The sequence below is a fragment of the Prinia subflava genome, chromosome 1, assembly GCF_021018805.1.
Source record: "Prinia subflava isolate CZ2003 ecotype Zambia chromosome 1, Cam_Psub_1.2, whole genome shotgun sequence".
In the NCBI taxonomy this organism is placed as follows: Eukaryota; Metazoa; Chordata; class Aves; order Passeriformes; family Cisticolidae; genus Prinia; species Prinia subflava.
In genome coordinates this window covers 141,619,837-141,641,329 of record NC_086247.1, presented here as the reverse complement: position 1 = coordinate 141,641,329, position 21,493 = coordinate 141,619,837, and the positions used below count along the sequence as shown (strand labels likewise).

The following is a 21,493-nucleotide window of genomic DNA, read 5'->3' as shown; positions in this document are numbered from 1 at the left end:
GTAATTATATCAAACCTATAACTTTTCTTAGTTCAGAATTAATCTACATCACCATAAAAATGTCATTAAGGTGTCATGTTCCTTTAGTAACACCTCTCTGCTGAGATCCCTGACTAACAACTGTGCTTTATAGTGTGCTATGATCTCTGTCTTCTGGCTCAGATGCTGGAGTGTACAGTGATTAAAACACAGCAGGAATGCCTGTTCCTCATTAAAGAAATTACTGAAAGTCATCCAAACTACAGGACTTTGTAGTGGTTCAGGAGACATCACAGCTATGTCCATGCTAGAAAACTGGTGTTGAATGAAGCTATATGACAGATTTGATTTGAAATTTCTGCATTGCCAGGGAGAGAAAATCATCTACTATGCTATGAAACTAGTTTTGAATTTTGGATTAAATATATGCATTTATTTAATATCTTAAATATATTTATTTTAAAATATATATACGTATATATACATATACATTTATTTTTAAATATATATATGTATATATATATTCAGACTGTATGACTATATGCACTATAAATATATTCAATGTCTGTGAACAGGTCTGTGAACACTCTTAACCTTTTGATAAAATAAAGAAGATTAAACTCTTCACATAGCTTTATGTTGGTTTCAAATCCTTTAATCAGTGTTGTGGATTGTCTCTGAGCTGTTTCCTATTTATCAGCACCATTCTTGAAGCATGTATAACAATTCTAGGCACACAACTCCTGAACCAGCAGCATTACCCGCAGTCATAAAGTGCTGCTGCTGTAAGTATTGTCTCACGTGCAAGAGTGTTAGTCCTTTTAGCCATCACAGTCTGGCAGTTTTAGTGGATGACTGATCATTCAGCTCCATCAGACCCCTCTCTCTGTGTAATTGATCTGCTCAGATTGGACCACCTCCAAACCATCTCTAGGCAGAGTTCAGGTGCTGAGCATGGGCAAGAGTCCATTTTAAATAGGCTTCTCTTTTAATGGAAAGCATACTTTGAAGTCTAGGAATCTTTCATTTTCTATATGAACACAATTGTCTACCCAGATGCCTGAGTCCTTTTCAGAGTAGCTCCTTCTTCATGACTCTTTCATCCCACATTGTCCTTGCTTCTACATACATGATTTTGTCACTGTTCAAACCAACATTTTTGTCTCTGTTGGTGTGTAAATCAATCTAGATTGTCCAGCACTACCAGGTGGGTAAGCTTTTTTTTTTGTTCTTTTAACACTCTTTCAACTTTTTTGCATTTGCAGGATTTACTGGAGATTGTCTTAAGCTTTCTAGATCACAGACAAAATAGCATGGGATGAAAAATTAAAATCTCTGAGAATTTTTCAGAAACATCCACTCACTGATGATTAGTCATTTGCAATTTGATGTAGAGTTCCCTTAATTAACAGGTCTTAATCCTTTTAACATGTTGATAGCATATTGTTCAAGTTCTTTAATCAAAAGGGCATGTGATGTGAAATCAAAAGCATAATCGTATTACATGAACACTATTATCTTTATCAGACAAATATTTAATCTCATCAAAAAAGATATTAAGTTGCTTTGACACGATTTATTTTCCTGAACACATGTTGATTGGCATCAATTATATTTTCCTTAATTCTGTGTTAATTAAAGTCCCATAAATCAAGTCCAGTATCAGACATTCTACCACTACTCACTAAAAAAATATCTCTACTCCTTCAGAATGACTGAAACATGAAAGAATGGACTGTGATCAAAAGTGGTGAATGATATAAGAAGGAATAAGGAAATGGTACATGTTTGTTTCTTTAAAAACACTATAACTATAAGCAGTCACCTAAAATCAGCATTTCCCCAGATTTAGGTTCCCAAATAATAACTTCATCATTATCACTAGTAATCCCTAACGATGAACTTGATTGAAGTGAAGGACTTTTAAAATTGTAGAGCAATACCTAAACTTGTGGCAATGAGAAAATTTTAGCTCAAAATACTTCACTGCAGTTGTATTGTTTTTCAAGTGACCTTATATTCAACTATGTGGGAAATCACTGATATTTAAATTCAATTTTTATTTATTTTATATTTTGATTTTTAAATAAAATGACAAACTCTCTTTTTTTTCTGAATATAACTTTATTTTAATCAGTTCATATTATTCATATTTTAGTTCCGTTCATATTACTTTTTAGAAATTTTTTTTTAGCTAGATATGCCAATTTAGAAAGAAAATAAATTTTTCTTATGGAAAGATTTCCTGATATTTTTGGGGATTTCTTTCTTTTTCAATAGACACCAGCTGTTTCATTTCAAATTAGGCTTAGTTAAATTCCATTTTCATTTTGTGAAAGACTGGGCAAATGTAAAATTCTGTTCCTTTGGGCAAAGAATTAGATAAAATAAGAATGGATATCAAACTCCATTATAACCACAACTTTACAGATGATCAAATGTTGACCTGGCACGACAAAGGCTCACAGAGAAATGCTAATTAATGGTGGAGAAAATGTTAGAGCTATGTGCTGGTTTTGGCTGGAATAAAGTAAACTTCCTTCACAGTAGCGGGTCTGGTGCTGTGTTTTGGATTTGTAGCAAAAGCAGCACTGGCAGCAGAGGGATGTGTTAGATATTGCTGAGCAGAGCCTGCACTGTGTCAAGGCCTCTCTGCCTCTCACCCCACCAGCAAGGAGGCTGGGGGGCACGAGGAATTGGGAAGGGACACAGCTGGGAGAGCTGATCCCACCTGTCTGAAGGGGTGTCCCACACCATATGGCATCGTGCTCAGCATTGGAAGGGGAAGAGGGAAGCAGGGGATGTTCAGAGTGATGGGGTTTGACTTCCCAAGTCACCATTGCATGATGGAGTCCTGCTGTCCGGGGCATGGCTGAACATCTGTCTGCCCATGGGAAATAGGAAATGAATTCCTTGGTTTGGTTTGGTTCTGTGCACTGGTTTTGCTTTACCTATAAAAATGCTTTTATCTGAGCCCACAGGTTTTCTCATTTTTACTCTTCTGGTTATGCCCCCCATCCCACTGCAGATGAGTGAGTGAGCAGCTGTGTGGGACTGAGCTGTTTGCTGGGGTTAAACCATGAAGGCTGGGGGAAAATACCAGGTCAGATGTTAAATTCAGTATTTTACACAACGTGTTCTCATTTATTACTTTTATGAAAAGTAGAATTTGATTGATGAAAGTCTTCTCTTTGAATTTTGACATGTCATTATGCTTCAGGACTTCACATCCAAATTGTCAAATTAGATTCCCTAGATCTGATTCACAAGTCCTTCAAATATTATTGAAGAATACATATCCTTTATAAATAGATTTAGGATTTCAGTAGAAGTTAGTGTTAAAGAAAACAGAAGACAATTATCTGATCTTTTTTGCAGTTGCATTGCTTCCTGAAAAACTTGCTTTCAAAATGTAAAGGAAACAAGACTGTATCCTGCTGAAAAATCAGTAGTGTCAGTATTCATATCATGGTGATTCCACTCACAAAGTCATCTGTTCAAATCCCTTCAAAATACCCACACCTTTGAATCTCTAAGGATTGGAATTTAGTGCATTTAGCTTTCAAAATTCAGAGAAGTAGTTACCTAAAAAAAGTCCCCTGCCGTTGACGCAAATCCTTCCATAGACTTCAAAGGATTTTGGAGTAAGTCCTAACATTACAGATGGTGGATAATTCTCAGTAAATGGCACTTCAGACACAAGTGACCCTTTCTCCCTGCAGGAAACATCAATAAGGTCATTCAAATCCAAAATTGTTAATGCTACAATGATTTTTGAATACTTGATTTTGATTTTTGTATGACATCAAAAGGAAATCTTGTCAAAATACATTAACCATTGACTTGCACCTTTTAAAAATACTGAATAAGAGACACATGTGCCTATTATACATAGGATAATGATGGCTCTATCAACCCTTTAAATAATATAATGTAGACAACTGATACCACCTTCCCCTGGTGGTTTGGAATCATTGTATAAAGGCCATGATGTCACCTTTGAGAATCACTGAGCCTCACTAGGAAGCCCTGAACCTGTGAACAGTCACTTTTTGGTGATTGCCTCCACATTCTCTGAGTACCAATTTAATTGATCAAGGATAATAATTCCTTGATCCTGTGAGAAAAACGTGAATCACTCAACTTCAGCAATATGAACACTCAATTTCAGCAAAATTAATCACTGAGGTCGAGTCTCTAGAGAGAGGATAAGGGATGTGAACAATATTAAAGTAGGAAGAGATTTTAAGAAAGGAGATGTTTTCTGATTCAGCTTCCCTGAACTGATTTAGTTATTCATAAATATCTCAAAAATAGAGACAATGTGAAGAAAGTGACAAAGGAACTGACTAACAGTGTTTTTTACAATACACAGAGTCGAGTCTTTGAAGGAAACTCCTATGAAAAGGCTTTGAAATATAAAGGTGTGTGTCTCCAAGCAGCCTATGGAGACAGACAGAGACCTCTGAGACCTATTGGGTGACCTGAATTTGTACAAGGGGAATTCATCCCAGAATTATAGGCCAATAGCCCTTAACTCCTGTAGTCTGATATAAAAGCTTGAGACTTGATAACAATTTTTTCATCTTTTAACACAGAAATGTGAAAATTAACCATCTTTAATACTTTCCTTACAAAATAGTACTGGATGTGTGCCATAGTTATCACATTTATCTTTTCCAAAGAGTTGAACTGCATAAAGAAAGCAGAATTCTAAAATATGTTTAACCTTTCTGAGTTAGTAAATACTGGTTTAGAACTACTTTCATTACTCTTTCCTCCAAAACGGTATTTTGAAACCCTAAGTGTCTTAGACACAAAAAATTGCCAAGTTGAGTGCAGAAAGGTATTAAAATGCAGTGTATTTTGCAGTCATTCCCAGAAGTAGTTCAAACGGCTCCATCTTCTCTCCAGAGCCAGGGATCAAAGAAGAATTGTTTCAAGTGCAGTGAACTTTGAGCCATTTCTTCAGGCAAGTGATCGATACTTCAGTGTGTAGTAAATGTTAACATATTCCAGGGCTAGGAATAGAACCAGAAACATAATTTTACTAGGCATTCTCCAGACTCATGCTACATTTATTTATCTCTTTTAAAGTATAGGTTTTAAAAGGTAGGGAAATTAAAGTCTGTGTCTTAGGGAAGGTAGTCCTCTCAGTGGTATCAATCAAGGGATGGCAGTTGTATGGCTTAGTTAAAACAAAAGAACTTGTATGTAAAAGCAACCAAATTTCACCTTCTTAAAAGTGATTGGAAATAAGGAGAATATTAAAACAGGCATTCAGTGATAGAGTGAAAGCATAGGGGATTGTTTTAAAGATTAATATACTATTAGTGTTCTTGTTTACAGGAAGAAACCTACATAACTTGAAAGAAGACAGTTATAGGAAAGGAGCTTTATAAGCAAGAGGGTGTGTGACCTTTGAAAATCAGAAAAACTTTTAAGCAAAATCTTCTAGGTCCATTTGTGATGCTTGCATGCATTCTCACTGGAGTTCAACAATTTTTGGTAATAAAAATAATTCAAATATAATAATAAATAAAACAAGCTATCACCTAAAGTCAGATTCAACAATCAGAATTCTTTTTGTGCTGGCCTCCAGAGGGCAATGGGACTTTTTCTGTCTGATGTATGTTTTTCTTATACTTTTATAGAAAGAAACAGACCACTTGCCAAATTTCCATGTCATCACAACTCTTGCTTGGTAAATACTTGATCTAGATAAAACTAGCTAACAGTAAGAAAGGATATAAATTCTTGATTAGTACTGTAGAATGTATTTCAAAGACTTTAGCAAATAAACTTCATATTCTGGAGAAATATTTCAGTTGGAATTCTTTGCCATATCTGAACCTCTAAAATGTACAGGTAGTAAACATAAATTTTTCCAACACCAAAAAATATTTAGTGAAGATTGGAGGGTTTTTGACCACAAGATTTAAATAGGTCTTTTTAATGCTCTCTAACCTGCTAGGTTGGTATCATAACCTAATGTTGGTACAAAACCTGTTGTCTAATATCTGAGTTTTCAAAGGCCATCTTGTTCTAATTTATTTTAATGTTGTAAGGAAATTAATTCACTCTTTCTACTATAATTTACTGATATATAGCCTTTTCTTTTGTATACAACTCACCCTACTTTGTCTTCTCTACAATTTCTCTTATGCTCAAAGTCATCCTGAGGGACTTATTTGCCAACAGTGCATGGGGAACATTGAAGGGCACTTCCTATGCTAGAAAGATGTTGGCATAGTCAACAATCAAAGTCAGGACAGTGACAAAGTATTGTAATTTTTTTATTGTATTTTTCTTTCTTTCCAGAATTTGCATCTCTCATGACTGTGATGGTGATTAAATACTATATAGGAGTGAAAGAATTCGCATGATAAAAGTCTCTGGAATAATCACAGAAAAATATTAAATGCAAAGAAAGATTTTGCTGATGCGCTAATCTTTAGTTAGGTTTATAAATGAGACATCAGAATCAGACTTTTTACAATAGTCCTTATTGTTCTTTTGTCTTTTGGCTTTTCAGTTGCTAATCCAGGAAGAATCTGCTTTTACAGTGGACTAAGAAAAAGAACACTGTGAAAAATAAGCTGCAAATCACACCTGATAGTCCAACCAAACAACCACAAAGTACTTTCATCTTATTTTAAATTTGATTGTTCTAGATTGTTTGGATTCATGAAAATGTCTGTTATTTTTAAAATTAAGCATATTCCAAAATAATATGCAAGATAAAACCTCTTCAGCTGATTTGTCATCCAAACAACATACAGTCCATCTTAGATTGCACAGTAAATCAAATTATATTCCTAAATACCACTTTATTAAGCATTCTGGTTGTTTTACTGACCATCTTTCACGACGGTCACTGATTTGTATTTTTATCTGAGCTATTCCAGTTACTAAATTAAAAGAACATGAGAAAATAATACTAAGGATACCTCTTTACTTTGAGATTCTAAACCAGCTTTTGAAAAATGAACAGTATTCATTTTTTTCTAGGAAATAAATACCAGACTCTGTTAAAACTATTGAAATCTGTAAGGTAGTCAGTTCTCTACGTATAAATAATATCACTTCTTACCAGAGCATCTGTTTCCTTCTCAAGAATAACCTTATGGACTAAAAACTGTGCCATGGATCATCAAGAGAAAAAATAAAAAGGTACTGGCACAAGCAAAATTGCATTAAAAATAAATTTTAAAAGCTCCACAGATTTTAGTTTACCTTAGGATTTGCTCCAATTTTATCCTGCAAGATTATCACACTTGCATTTATTTTAAGATTTTTTTCCAGTCTGTGAGCCACAAACCTACTTGATTCAAAATAAGTTCAAAGAATACTCTAAGCTCAAAATATCCATTTAAATGAAATCAGCCTACTCATCATCACAATTCTCTTAATCACTATCATCATCATTACCATCATCTTCTAATTCTCTCTAGCGTATGGATTTCTCCATTAATAAAGTGTCTTTTGAGTGTCAGATGTAATTCCCTCTGTCAGAGCCTGGTGCAGTCTCATTTCAAACAATCTCAAACTCACTCAAATGTGAAACTTCCCTTGACATAAAACCTGGAAGCAAGGTGAGATATTAACTGTTCCAAGACAGAAGTATTTTCTTGATGAGTACGTTTTCTGCAGATCAAGGTGCCAGAAAGCTTGTGCAATGACATTTACAGTATGTGGAGGCTGTGCTCCATGTAGAATCCCCTAGATGACAAGATATGGAAAAATGTGGCTCTGTAGTGAACTCAGACCAAAGCCACTGTGATCTTTGTGCTGACTAAATTTTGGAAAGAGATATTTTCTTTTCTCTCTTCACATGGTTCAATCTCAAATAACCAGCTCCTTCATCTTATCCAGCAAACTCTTTTCCAGGAACTCATTTCAAATGTGGTAAGTCACTTGTTAAATTCCTACTGGGAATTTAAGGAAATACAATAGGAGAAAAAGGAAACAAATGATTAAAACTTGGCAATTCAAAATTCTTTGAATCTCAGATTTGTGAGGTATAATCTTCTTCAGTCTTTACTCTGAAGTCAGGATGGTTCTTGCCTCACTGGCTGAGGATTCCAGTTTCACTTCAATTTTTTATATTTTTTCTTTCATAGCAGGAGTAGATAATGTAATTTAATGTAAACACAGGAACTAAACCTTTCCATTCAAAGAGGAATAGTTTCCCTGATGTCCAATGCAATAAATAGGCTACATCTCTAGGGGAGATTTGTCATAACCTTCCACATGCATACTAAATTTGGGATTAAAATATTGAATGAAAAGGATTGGAAACTTAATAAAGGCATGTCCTTTATTAAATATGTTTGTTTAAGTTTAAGTTAAACTAAAATTTTATTAATTGCATGTTTATATTTCTAATTGTAATACCTTTATGTTGGTTATAACATTTTTTAGAGCTATAAGAGCTAAGTTCCACCATTCAGACCCATCAGGACAAAAGGCATCTGGCTCTTATATACAACGGGAGTTTGATTTTGGCTGATAAATATCACACACAGCTGAGAAGATCCAGTTAACCAACTGTCTTGTCTCTGGGAGTGGCCGTCAGCAGACACTTGTGGAAGGAAAGCAGAACTCTTCCAAAGCATTTTCCATTTTCCACCTTCAAGACCTGCTGAGTCACAGATGGTGTAATTGTACCTAATATTTTCCATCTTTTTTTTTCCTTCAGTCAATTTTTGATTGATTTTCCAACTGATATAAAACTTTTATGTGAACAAAATCACGGCAAAATAAATTCCTCATTTTAATTATGTGTGTAATAAGATTTGTGCTTATTTTAAACCTGATCCATTTAGTGCCTTGGTTCTTTAACTGAAGGCACATAAAAAGCACCCTGCTCACTTGTAGCTATCTCTGCACACAATAAAAAATGAGTTAGCTCACATTAATATCATGTCAGTATCATTACTCCATGCTGCTTTAATATTTTGTGATTTACTCTAAACCCACATGGTTTTCTTAAGTAACACATATTAAATTACCATGAAGCATTTCTGGATTCTGTTATCTTTCTCTGCAGTCCAAACCACATCTTTGCCAATACTCCAGATTCCTTATTAAATATATTTTTATATTATACAGGATAAGAAGGGCTCTTGGAGTTTCATATATTAAACAGGTGGCCTTAATTGACACAGCATGCTGTCTCACACTACACAGTAAGTTTAATATCTCATGCCATGGTTTAGTTTGCTCTTTGCTGCTATAAGGTGTGAAATGTACATTCACTCAGAGGATGGAAAGCCAGTGTGTGTGGAGATGAGAGGGGCAAGGTCCTCTTACAAATGTCCAACTTGGCAAGGGTGTCCTTTCTGCTGTTTATATAGCTCATTCACAAAGCATCCCAATCTGTGTGAACAGAAGATCCAGCTCTTCCTGTAGAATTAAAAGATTCATTCCAAGTTAATTGGGAGGGGGGTTTTGTTGTTGTTTTATGGGTTGATTTGGATAAGTAAGCTGCAGGGATGTGAAACAACAATTTAGTCCCTCATGCCTCAGCTATCAGGAAGAGTGACAGCATCACTGGGGCTCACAGGTGCTCTGGAGTTTGCTCTCAAAATGTTCTCAATATTTGCTCTATTCTCAGGCACCTTGCAGCCATTTTCTGCTCACTGCAGCTGTCTGAAACAGGAGGGATTTCCTTCAAAGTCTCAAAGCTAGTTAAGAGTTGAACCAAAACCTGAACTATTTGTTGACTACATAGATTGACTCTCTAGAGCCGTACAACACCACAAGGAATTGCTTGTCTCACAGCCTGTGCACACCTTCTCAGCACTTCTTCTTTGTTCACCCCTCCCATAAAACAAAAGGACAGTGCAGTTGGCCTGCTTGAACACACTTGACTAGCTTAACATTTTCCCTCAAATGAGCATCCTCACATAAACACCTTAATCAACAAGTAGCCACAGAGGAGCTGAGTCAATGCTACCCATCCCATACCCATGAGTTTTCCTCAGCCCCCTGAAGTTTCCTAGCCTTTACACTCACTCCATATGCTGACTGTAATCAGAAATACAGAAATCTTTTAAAGGGGTCAGCCTAATCCTTTCCTGCAAACTACTGCTGTAATTGAAGTGCCATCACTTAAGGCTCTGAGGTGTTCTATATCTTTTCAAATTTAAAAATTCTAGACAACAGATGCAGCCATTTGCTCACAGCCTCAGCACATTAGCAGGTTTCAAATTTTAAAAAAAAATACTTAACAAAATATACTGTCTCTGATGTATGGCTAAAAGACATGTTGATTTCATCCTTTTCTTTAGTTATACCAATTCCTCGGCATTATTCTTGCAGAAGCAGCAGGGGAAAAAAAATAATGACTGGGTCAAATGCTGAAGGAAGAATTTGCAGCCTTTTTACAGAAATCTGGCTGCACGCAGACTCAGCATGATGAAAACCATTGAATTTTTTCTATGCCTAACTGGTGTTTTCATGACTGCATTTCTATAGCAATGCTTTCCATCTCTACCTTCATACATGCCTACTGTCCCATTTTCATCTAGACAATTCTCATTATTCTTATCTGGTTTTGGCTGTCACATGCTTTATCTGTCTTGTTTTGTTTGCCCATGCACATTACAGCAGCTGAGGCAGTTACCAGCCACACTTCTGAGTGTGGTCTGGATTACTGGAGGGTGCTGGGTTTGGAGCAGGCTGAGTTAACACGAGCACTGTTTAATCTGTTCAGTTTGAAGGTGCAGGGTGGCTAGATCTTCAGTCTTGTGGTTTTTAGCACTGTACTAAAGACAGCTTCAAAGCAAAGTAAAACCTCATGGCATACTCTGTGCACAGCCTTCGTGTAATATAAGTTGAAAAGAAATATTTATGTATTCATACAATGGTACTTCCTTGTTGTATAAAACATCAGAGCCCTTTCTCATATATGACGTTCTGATGCTTAAATCGCAATCAAATCAATCCTTTAAAGCACAAATAAGTACAATCATTTTTTGTGCCCCTTTTTCTTCTTTCAAAAATAAATGCTGATTAAATAGATTTTGGGACAAAAATAAATGAGATGAGAGGCCTGAAAATCTCCTTTGATACCTCTCAGCTCCATTTTTGAAGCCAGATTTTCAAGTGGCTAAGTTAAAGTCCAGTACTTTAATTATCTTCACCTGTTGAACAAATAGCACTTTATGTAATTGCCTTTTTAAATGAGACACAGAGAGAGAGAGAGAGAGGGAGGGAGAAAGAGAATTCCAGATTTCCTGGCACAAATAATCCCATTGATTTTGGGATATAATTTGTGACCTTCCAATGCAATGATATGAGGATTTTTTGATGTTTCTTTCTTCTTTATATGTCCTGCTAAGCAGAGAGATCTGACATGAATAACCAGCCTCAAAGGGTCTGTGTGGATTTCTTGTATGGAATATTAGCAAAAGGATAAAATTAACAACAATAATAATAATAGAGAGACTCTGTTAACTGTTAAATAACCTGATAGGGCTTTCAGTGTCAGGCATCATAGCAAGAGGGTGATTCACACAGCACACATGAATGCTTGTCATCCTTAGGGGCAAACTAGAGCAAGTCCTATTAATGATTCATAGGGTGGAGTTTTGTGGTAGAGCTGCATGTTCCAGCTTAGCAGACTGACTTTAACATTATCACTAGATCAACAGCATTCAAATAAATGCTGAACTCAATCACAGGCAAAAATTCCAAAGGAATACCAGTTAGATGCATGGCACAAATGAAGGGAAGGAATAATTAAAGCCACTGGAAGCAAAAATAAAGGGATCTTAGCTATACTTTCATCATACCCAATATATATTATTGGCATATATGAGACTTATTATATTTATATCTGGTCAAAAACACCAGGAATGTACTGAGACAAAATATTCAAGGGACATAGGCATATGTCCAGCAGCACAAATAGGGCAAAATGGACCAACCCCACATTTTATTTTATATGGATGGTTTTGATGACATCCCATGAAAATGCCAGCTGTTTCCAGTATCAATGTGCCTGCTGTCCTGGCAGGCTGCTGGGACATCATGAACTTACATTTCCTAGTCAGATATGCCAGTCAGATTTACTTTAGCCAACAAACCCCTCCTGGCAAAGGACTGACCTACTGGAAGCAGCCACAGAGCTGATTTCCAGGGACTGAGGACTGTCTCCTCCCCTGGTTGCTCTCCTGGAGCAGGGAGCCTGAAGTGGAAGCTCATACCAGGACAGCTGTGTGGGGTTTGACCCGGGCTGGTGACACAGCTCGGGTCCACTCCAGCAATTGCCACAAATCTGCCAGGACTGCTGCACTCCTGCCCTCTGTTAGATCATCATTTGAGCTTCAGAAGGCTCCCATCAAGACTGTTTCTGGTCCCAAGTTTCTCAGACCAGTTCTATCGTTTTTTCAGGCTTTTTTTTTCTTTTCTGAAGAAGAAAAAGGTGGAATAGGAAATAGAAAGGAAGAAATTAGGTTGCTCTTAAATTAAAACCTTTTTAAAATTCATTTCTGTACAAAATGTCAGGATTTTACTGTTTGTATACCAGCCCAGACTAAAAGCTTTGAAAAATACCAAAATATCCTACACATCACCAAATCAGCATTTGACCTACTCCAGTTATAGTCACATGGAATCATCTTAATGAAAAAGGTCTGTTGCAGAGGGATCTATTATTAGTATGGTTTCCATCTGTCTGCATTTATTCATAATGGAACATGCAGTCGTTTTCAAATATTTTTAGCAATAAAACATATCAGCATTCTGTGAATTAGTGGCATTATGGTGAGGGATATTTTGCTTTTAAGAGATTGATGGCTCAGGAGACCAGCAGATAAACAGACAGATGACTAGAATGCTCCCTGCTCTGAAGTTTACAGCAAAAGCATGTAACTCTACTTGTCTACTTTGAAGCCAGACTTCAAAGTAGTCATGTGTTAAAATGTACACAATATGACTATTTACCATATTAATGAGAGAAGATGGCAATGCTCTCTTATTAGAAAAAAGTATTTGTGTCACTTCTTTTCTTTTGAAGTCAGCTGTTGATTTTAAATCAAGCAGTTAACCTAAGTTTTGTCAGTCCCATTCTGGATGTATGTGGGTCACTGTGTTTGCATTAAGTGTCAGGATGGGGAGCTGCCTTCATGGGAAGCTTTCATGTGCTCAGTTTGAAAGATATTCATCCCTGCATTACTCATGTTTCCTCATTCCATCGGAGAATGATGACATTCAAGAGCAGGTAGTCACACATACAAAGGGTGGCACTTGCAGCCCATCTATCTTGCTTGGAGGAAAATTCAGAGGCCTAATTCATTACAGTTCTTTGAAACTGTAAGATGAAGACACTATAGAATTGCAAAGTACTTTTATTATTCAGGGAGCAGGGGAAAATTTCACCTTTTAAAATTCAAAATAAAACAGAGAAAATCATCCCCCAGGAAACTGCACTGGCTCAATCTGCTTCACTCATCATCATTTTTAACCTCAGTACATACCTTAACCTCCATTTTCACCACCACTCCCCACAAACACCTCCCTGCTCTGTTCTTCATCTTTCTTCATTTGAAGTTTCTCTGTACAGTCTACATTTTGACACTGTCTTTGATGCTTAGAAGGGTGAGAAAACTCCCCTACCAGATGTTTATCTAAACCTGTTTTGACAAAATTCCCAAGGAGAGGAATCCACCACCTCTCCAGCCAGTTTGTTCAAATTATGCTCATAATAAAACACAGAAATATAATGCTTTCTCTTATGCTTAAACTGAGCCCTTTTTATTGTAACCACATATTTGGAAAAATAACTGTCTCTTCATTTTTAATCCACATAGGTGAAGGTTTCTAAGACTTTTGGAATTTCTTTTGCTGTTCAGTTTAATTTCAGGGAGGGGTTATAATGTTCTTAAATAGAATTTCCTACCACATCACATATACATATTTTAATAAAGTCAAGCTTTATTATTTGCTTTGTCTTTTCTGTGCCACTTCAAATCAGAAACAGAAATCACAACCAGCTAAAACAACCTGTGCCTACCCACACAAGTCCAGTTGGCTGAATGTTTGCTTCAGCAATTCCGTTTACACCCCTTCTTTAACAACACAGCTATTGGAAAATGGCTGGGATTTGCTTGTGCTGCTGAGATAAACTGTACATCACAGAGCTCCCACTCTTTCATATTGCTGCATGCCAGGCTCTGTGCACAAAGCCAGCACACATTCTATTTCCTCCCACTTGAACACACTGTTGTAATTAGGTGCAAGTCGCAGAGAGCATTGCTTTATTTCCTTGTCCTTAAAATCACAGATCACAGCTAGAGTTGCAGAGTAGAAAGCTAATTTCTTATTTCAGTCTTGTTTCCTTTCTGGATATTCTTGCTGCAAAAGTCAAAGACTATATAAAGGAATTGAAATCATTGAAATGCTATCAAAAGGATTTTCTAAATATAGTTTCAAGCACAAATTATTTTTTTCTGTTTACCCTTAGTTCTGGTCCTCTTGAGCAAGAAGACCCAGAAGACCAGGCAGGGAATCTGAAAACTCAAAGATGGAAGAGAATTATTACACTTCTGGGATCAAGAAAGGTGTTCAGACACTGGCCTGGCAGGATTCTTTCCCCACCAGGCCATTTCTGCCATCCCCAGAGATAGGGACAGAAGGGAGTACAGGAATCAGTGCTAGAGCATGAACTCTACAGAGATTTCAATCTTCATTATTGCACTTCAGAAATTTTAATGTTGCTAAAATTTAGTTGATTCCTGAAAAAACACTGAGAGCGGAAGAATGCTATGGAATCCTAAGACCAGTACATTTCATTTGGAAGTTTGCATTCTGCTTCTTTGATTTTACTCTATTAAGAAGTCCAGTGATAAATGCCTTGTGCTACCTACCATGTCCAGATTTTGACTGATTCCCCCCATTCCTTATATTCCATCGTAAAGACCAGCTAGGCTGTCTTCAGTTAACACCAGCTCCCTTGGAAACAAGAAAGGAAGTTTATGTAAATTATGTATGTCTGAAAAAATTCTGTATGAGTAGCCAGTAAGGGTTTAGTGTTCAGATAGCTTCAGATCTGACTAAATATCTAATACGACAGAATACTAAACTTCACAAGATGTAATTCAGTTGCTGTCACTGCCCTAGAATTGTTGAGATCTTTAATCCTTCAAACATAAAATTATTCTTTCAGAGCTCACAGCAGGGGATTGCAGAGAAAGTCTGTACAGTATTTACGTTTTTAAATGCATATTTTTCTATGCAGTATTAAGAAAAAAAAAGGTGGTGGATGCACAGCAAAAACCCAGCACAGACTTGATTTCATTTCTTTAGCTAGAGTATCAGAGGTGATACAATCTGATATCCCACTCAAATATAACTCTTCCCTCACATATCTACAGCTGCAACCCACTAGAGAAAAAGATTAGGTGGAAGGAAATTTAAGCCACAGTAGGCCCAGCAAGTCACCTGCTAAAGGCTCTGGATGAGAGTCGAGGGGTTAGCTGAATTCCCAGTTAAGTCATTCTGTATTCTCTGAAAACATCTGTGCTGAGGAATGGGATGGCAATGCATACATATGGACATTTTAAATTTCTTGTGCTTAGCTAAACGTATCTGCAGAATGATGATGCTTTGCAGATTGTACAGATTTGTTTACCTCTTTCTGAGAAGCACGGATATAAATTTTTTCCTTGATATGCTATTTCATGTAAACCACTTACATGCAGTTCTTTGAACATGACCCCAACAGGTAAATGAATAAAGATGAAAAGGCTAAATTCAACTGTATTACTGCACAATCTTATTTCCACTGTTTCCCTCATCAGACATCAAGTTCTTGAATCTTTCAGTCTGTAATGGAACAATTAAAAAAACAACAACAACAACAACAACAACAAAAACAACAACAACAACAACAAAAAAAACACCACACCCAGAAGTGTATGAAGGTGTATTTTTTCCTTGTATTTCATGTATTTATTTCATTTCCTCAGGTAGCCTACAATTAAATATGACAAGAAAATGAAAATCCCTCTGAAAACGAAATAATTTATTTTACTAGGTGATAGTGTAGTCAAAGGAGGAGTGGGCCACAGACTAGAAAGTGTATTTGCTTTTGTTCAAATATAGTTCTAGTCTAGGAGATAAATTACCATACAAGCCCATGTCTGCCAACAATGGAGTGCATAATTTACCTCTGGCTGTCACTGGTCCTTTCTCTACCTGTATTTTTGGTGCCATTTTGATGCTGGAATGAAACATTCCCTCTATGTCTTTAGGGAAGCAAAAATCCCACTTAATTATTATATTGGTTTTAAGTCTTCTTTGTTTTAGCAAAAAAGCTGTGAGAAGGCTTTAGAAGTTCAATAAACCTTACTGATTCGAAGATGAGACTGCAGCATCGTCTTTTGTTTCCCTTTCCTTATATTTCTGTTAGGACTCTGTCAAATTCAGTCTTTTCTTCTGAAATTTTTCTTGTTTCACAGTAAATTCTGGAGTCTTTTCCAGTAGGAACATGGGACTGTACAAGGCCATGAGGAACTTACATATTAATGCCCTTGAATCACAAGAAATGCTGTGCTTGATATCCAGTTCCAAGGGATCCAAATAGTTTCTGCAGGACATGTTCCTATGCAGTATCCTTTCCACTATCCATTTAAAAATATGAAACCTCTAATGAAAGATCAAAAAGAAATATAATTTCCCATGGAAACGGAGCAGGAAGGAAGAAGAAGGAAGCTCCCAGGGCTAAGAAAGTTTGGTATGGAAAAAAGGGCAATGGGTCCAGGGAAAACTATTAGGATCACTTACATTTCTGTGGCAACCCAACCAAACAAATACCCAGAGTCCCCTCCAATGTGACCTAGTCTTGTGCTCAGTTAAATTTTGATTATACAAGGAAAATATGATACCTAAGTTTTGAGAAATTGTAATTCTCCTTGTTATCCCTTCACACCTTGCTTCATGTCCCTTTGTGTCATGGCATATCTCTGCCCTACAGGAAGGCACAAAAGCCACAAAATTTGGAGTTGCCAGAAGGCTTCCTCCCTCCTCAGCCATTAGACCCCACTGGAAGCCCCAGAGCGTGGGATTAATGTAATTTAAGAGCAGAGAAAACAAACAGTGATCCTGTTACACCCAGCCACATCCTCTTTCTGTAGGGCAGGGAGATCATGGTAAAGCTAAAAATGTAACCTTTTTGTGTGAACAGACAACAAGAAAAAGACCTAGAGAGTCATTCCTTCCTTGGGAATGGGGCAGTTATAACATCTGTGCTTACAGAGGCTGCCTCCTGTGGGATGACAGCACAAAGGTGAATACACAGAGCTCCTCCTCTTGGAAATCAGAACACATAGTAACACATTGGTTTTAAAAAAGAAAGTAAAAATAATTTTCAAGTACCTTCTGCACAATATTCAAGTCACCGAATTCTTTTTTCAGCACAAAAAATACACATTTTCCATTTTTCATATGCTACCCAATGTTCTTCAGGCTGCAATTTCCACCAGAACAGAGTGCAAACCATGGTTACAGTTTTAGTGATGGGAAAGATCCTTAAAATTTTCACAAGAGTTAAGAGGAAATAGTGCTACAATGTACCACGCACAGTGAGATGTAAAGCAAGATAATCAGCTTTGTCTGGCACTCGTTTCACCTTTATACCCATTATTTGTCTTAGATCTATTTTTGTCCAAGGGCCAAAATTATCACCAGATGTAAAAAAAGTACTTCTTTTTAACTCAGTGGAGTTGTAGCAAATAAAATTGATAAGCATGTCTCTTTCATTTAAATCAATCAGATCAGATGTTAATAGGATAAATTAAGTGTTTTAAAACTAAAAGACTTAACCTTTTTAATGCCATGTTTAGTATTTTATTTATTGATATTACTACTGAGAAAGAAATTTTCAGATATGCTTCAAGATGTAATTTAGCCCACACCAGGATGTCCAAAACATGTTAGATGTCTATGCAAAAATTTCTTTTGTCAGAGCAAAAAGTGTTTATTTAGATCCATACAGGTAGTTTGGATCTTCAAACAAGGACAAAAATGGCTCTACTGTGAACAGTTGGTTTGCATATTTATTTCTTATGAACTGTGATGAAAATAGCTGCTTTGCAAGCTGTACCATAACATCATTATGAAGATGTGAAAGGGCTCTGGTGAAAACACAGTGAATAGAACCATGCATTTCTATTCAGCTAAAAGATGTGATGGATTCAAATGCTGGCATAGATCACTGCAGAGGAAAAGAAGGTTGAAAAGCAGTTGTGAAGGGATAAACAGTCAATATCCACATGAAACTGATTGAATTGCCTCAACACAATTTCTGGTAGTACACTCTGCTGGGATGGTAGTGCTGCCAGTACCTCAGCCATGGGGAGATTCCTGCTCTGATTCTGGCCAGGACAGGGCTAATTTTTGCAGCCTCCAGGAGGGGCAGAGGCAGGACCTTGGGGCTGTTCATGTCACCTCACACCAAGCCCAGGGGGAGTACAGGGACGTGTTCTTTCCAGTTTGCTGGGGGATGTGGTCAGGGAGTGCCGTGTTCTGCTGGGTGAGCAATTGCCTGTGAAATGTTCCCCAGCCTTGGGCACTCTCTTACTAGCACTGCTATCATCACTGTTTTCTTATCTCATTGCTGTTTCTGGTAAATTGTTCTTATTTCAGCTCCCCCCACCCTTTATTTTTGTTCCTCCAATTATCGTCTTCACTCTGCAACAAGGCAGCGAAGTGAGTGAGCAGTGTTTCAACAAGAACAGTAATTTGGGATACCATACCCAAACTATGAAAAGATTTTAAATATCTCATGATTATTAAACATGGAGAGATAATTCTTGTGGGATGGATAAGGCACCAGATTTGACTGTATAATGAAATAAAAGGAGGAAAAAAAGTAAAAAGGTCAAAAAGTGAAGGCTTCATTTATTTGGAACCAGGTTATAGGAATGAGACGTTATCAGCTAAGTGAAAATCTTGTGTATAAGGCAAAAACATCTCTTCAGAACCTGTTCTAAGCAATTAGGCCAAATCTTGGATGATACTGACAGGTTCACAAGCAGAAATCCAACAGGATACAAATACTGACAGATCCTGCCACCTTAGTAGAAGACTGAAGTAAGGATCAGAAAATGCTGCCCAGCACAATTATAAATTAATCATGTGTTCTAAAAAAAGTAAAAAAGATGATATAAATACTGCTTGGTGAGCAAGTTGGTTAGTACAATACCAGCACTAGAAGGAAAATTAAAACCTTTAGCAACAGAAATCTCAAGAGATGTCAGTGATTTAAGCGACATCTCCTAGTGGTATTTTTCTTCTTGTCATTGTACAGCGCAGGCAACTCCAGCCAGAAACTGTCCTGGAAAATAAAAAAAATCTGGTCAGAACCTAGATCTCTTAAAAGTTCCCAACTTTCTCTTAAGTAGGACTAGTGTGGACAGTAAATGTACTATTTATAAAATAATACATTTTGATATATCATGGCAAAAAATCAGCTTAGGAAGAAATGCTACGTCACAGTTGTTTTGTAAATAAAATATGGTTTTCCTCTCTAACACAATCAGTTTATTAATGTGGAGGTTTTTGTTTTGGCTTTTTTTTGTTTCATTCTGGGACAGAAATAATTTCTTCTTTCTCAGGAGAATGGAAGTCTAGACCACACTAGCAAGTGTGGTCTTCTATGGCATTGCCATAGAACTCTATAGTTATAAAGAACAGCAAAAGATCCAATTTATTTTCAAATTAAAATGAAAAAATAGTCAGAAAGTATTAGCATGAAATAGTCTTCTTAGATTGTATGTAGCTATGTAGTGGAACTAATCAGATAGACTGATGTATTTATTTAATTAATTGTTATTTATTAGATTATTGCAGTTTCCATTCATGTAACAACATTAGCTTTCATAAAGCTGTAAAAGCTTTAAGTCCTACTGGGTAAAATACTGTAAATATAATTCATTTCTTAGAAGCACAATCTATTAACTTTGTTTTCTGATAGTGTTAACTGTGTAACAGATTTCCAGTGTTCTTCTAACCCCTCAGGGCGTCTAAAGAACTCCAGGAAACAAAGGTATCTTTCAGCACCTTCTGTTGTTTCTACAAGCATTTAATATTTGATGTAATATACATGCCCTAATAGCACATGAAACACCATAGCCTGGTGTGATCACGGCATATTCCACATACACACTGCAGCCTCCTGTTTTTTCCTATTTTGTTTTTCTATTTGGTATGCAAATCCACTCCGTGGTAACCTTATCCATGTGCTGCTTGTTCTGCTCATGCAAATCTTTGTAGATACCCTGGATTCTGATGCCATCTGCATCTGCTTACATTCCTTGCCTTTAACAAAGAATCAGAAGTTAGCTAGACAGATGGCAAAGCAAAACTATTATCAGAGATTATCAGGAAAATATGCTATTTTAAAGACTTTAAAACATGTAATCACCCTTATTCAGGATGCCATTAATACAGTAACATATTGTGCAATTACTGTCAGAGTTCCATTGCTTCTGTACAGCCTGCCTTACAGCAGGGTGGGAAGGAAAGATTTTTAGCTTTTTATGACATTCTCAATGGCCCTGTTTACAGCAGTTCTACCATTGATGGATTGCAGTTATATTCAACTGATTTTGTTTAGTAATAACTGCACCACCTACTTAAAATCTCCTTTTGTGAGACTACTAAATGGTGCTTAGTTGACACTAACTGAGCATTACTTACTGGACTCTGGTTCTGTTAAGAATCCCATTTCCCCACCAGTTGCTGAGAGGAGAGGCATCACCCATGCAAATTCTCAGGTTAGTTGACCTGTGGTCAAATGCCCTGTGGAAGTGAGCAGCTGCAGCCTAAATTTACAGCTGTGAAGAAGCATTTCAAGACAGACCTCGTGCCAAAGAATTAATCTTTAATATCTGATTTCTAAATGGTATATTTCAAAATCTGCATTAGTCAGCCTTGGGCCTCTAAATGGTCATTGAGAAGAAATAGACATTTGAGACTGACGCATCAGACCTGTCTCACATAACTGTATTGAAATGAATCAGTGTGGGACCCCATTGCTGTCCACTGATGATAAGAAGTGCCTTTGTAGAATTGTTAATCTAGTATTAGACACTTTGGTAAAAAATATATTGATGGTCTACCTGAGACATCTAAAATTTCAGTACCAAGATGAATGTCCTTTCCATATTTCAAAAACTAGATGTTTTAAAATACAACATATAGATGTATACATGTAATCCAAGGAAGTTGGAAAGGCTGGCATGAGATTCCTCACACCTCCTAGACCACTGCATGACTTAAATGTTAGTCTCATTTTCCTTTCATATAAATCCCTGTGTTGACTCAGTTGATGACTTGGTGTGTGCACCAGGACAAAGGTATGCAGCTTTTGCAATTTGTCTTGTCTTGTAATTATAATCCTGAACATGATGGACAACATATCCCTTACGGTGTTTTCATTTTTAGGCAGAAGGCTACTGCATGCTTTATAGTAAGCACTGCATATCATGAACTAACAGCAAGT

At 36.7% G+C, this 21,493-nt stretch overlaps 1 long non-coding RNA gene across 2 annotated transcripts in view; it reads right to left on the bottom strand.

Annotated features, from left to right (window-relative positions):
• Nucleotides 1–641: 641 nt before the first annotated feature.
• Nucleotides 642–21,493, bottom strand: part of LOC134559958 (uncharacterized) — a 34,079-nt gene continuing 13,227 nt past the window's right edge. Inside the window, exons 2-4 of one of the 2 annotated variants that reach the window (XR_010082648.1) lie at nucleotides 14,856–14,940; nucleotides 14,447–14,505; nucleotides 642–5,000 (exon numbers count right to left, since the gene is read on the bottom strand). This is a non-coding gene — a long non-coding RNA (uncharacterized LOC134559958). The remainder of the gene's footprint in view (nucleotides 5,001–14,446; nucleotides 14,506–14,855; nucleotides 14,941–21,493) is intronic. The other variant, XR_010082649.1, reaches the window with a different exon arrangement.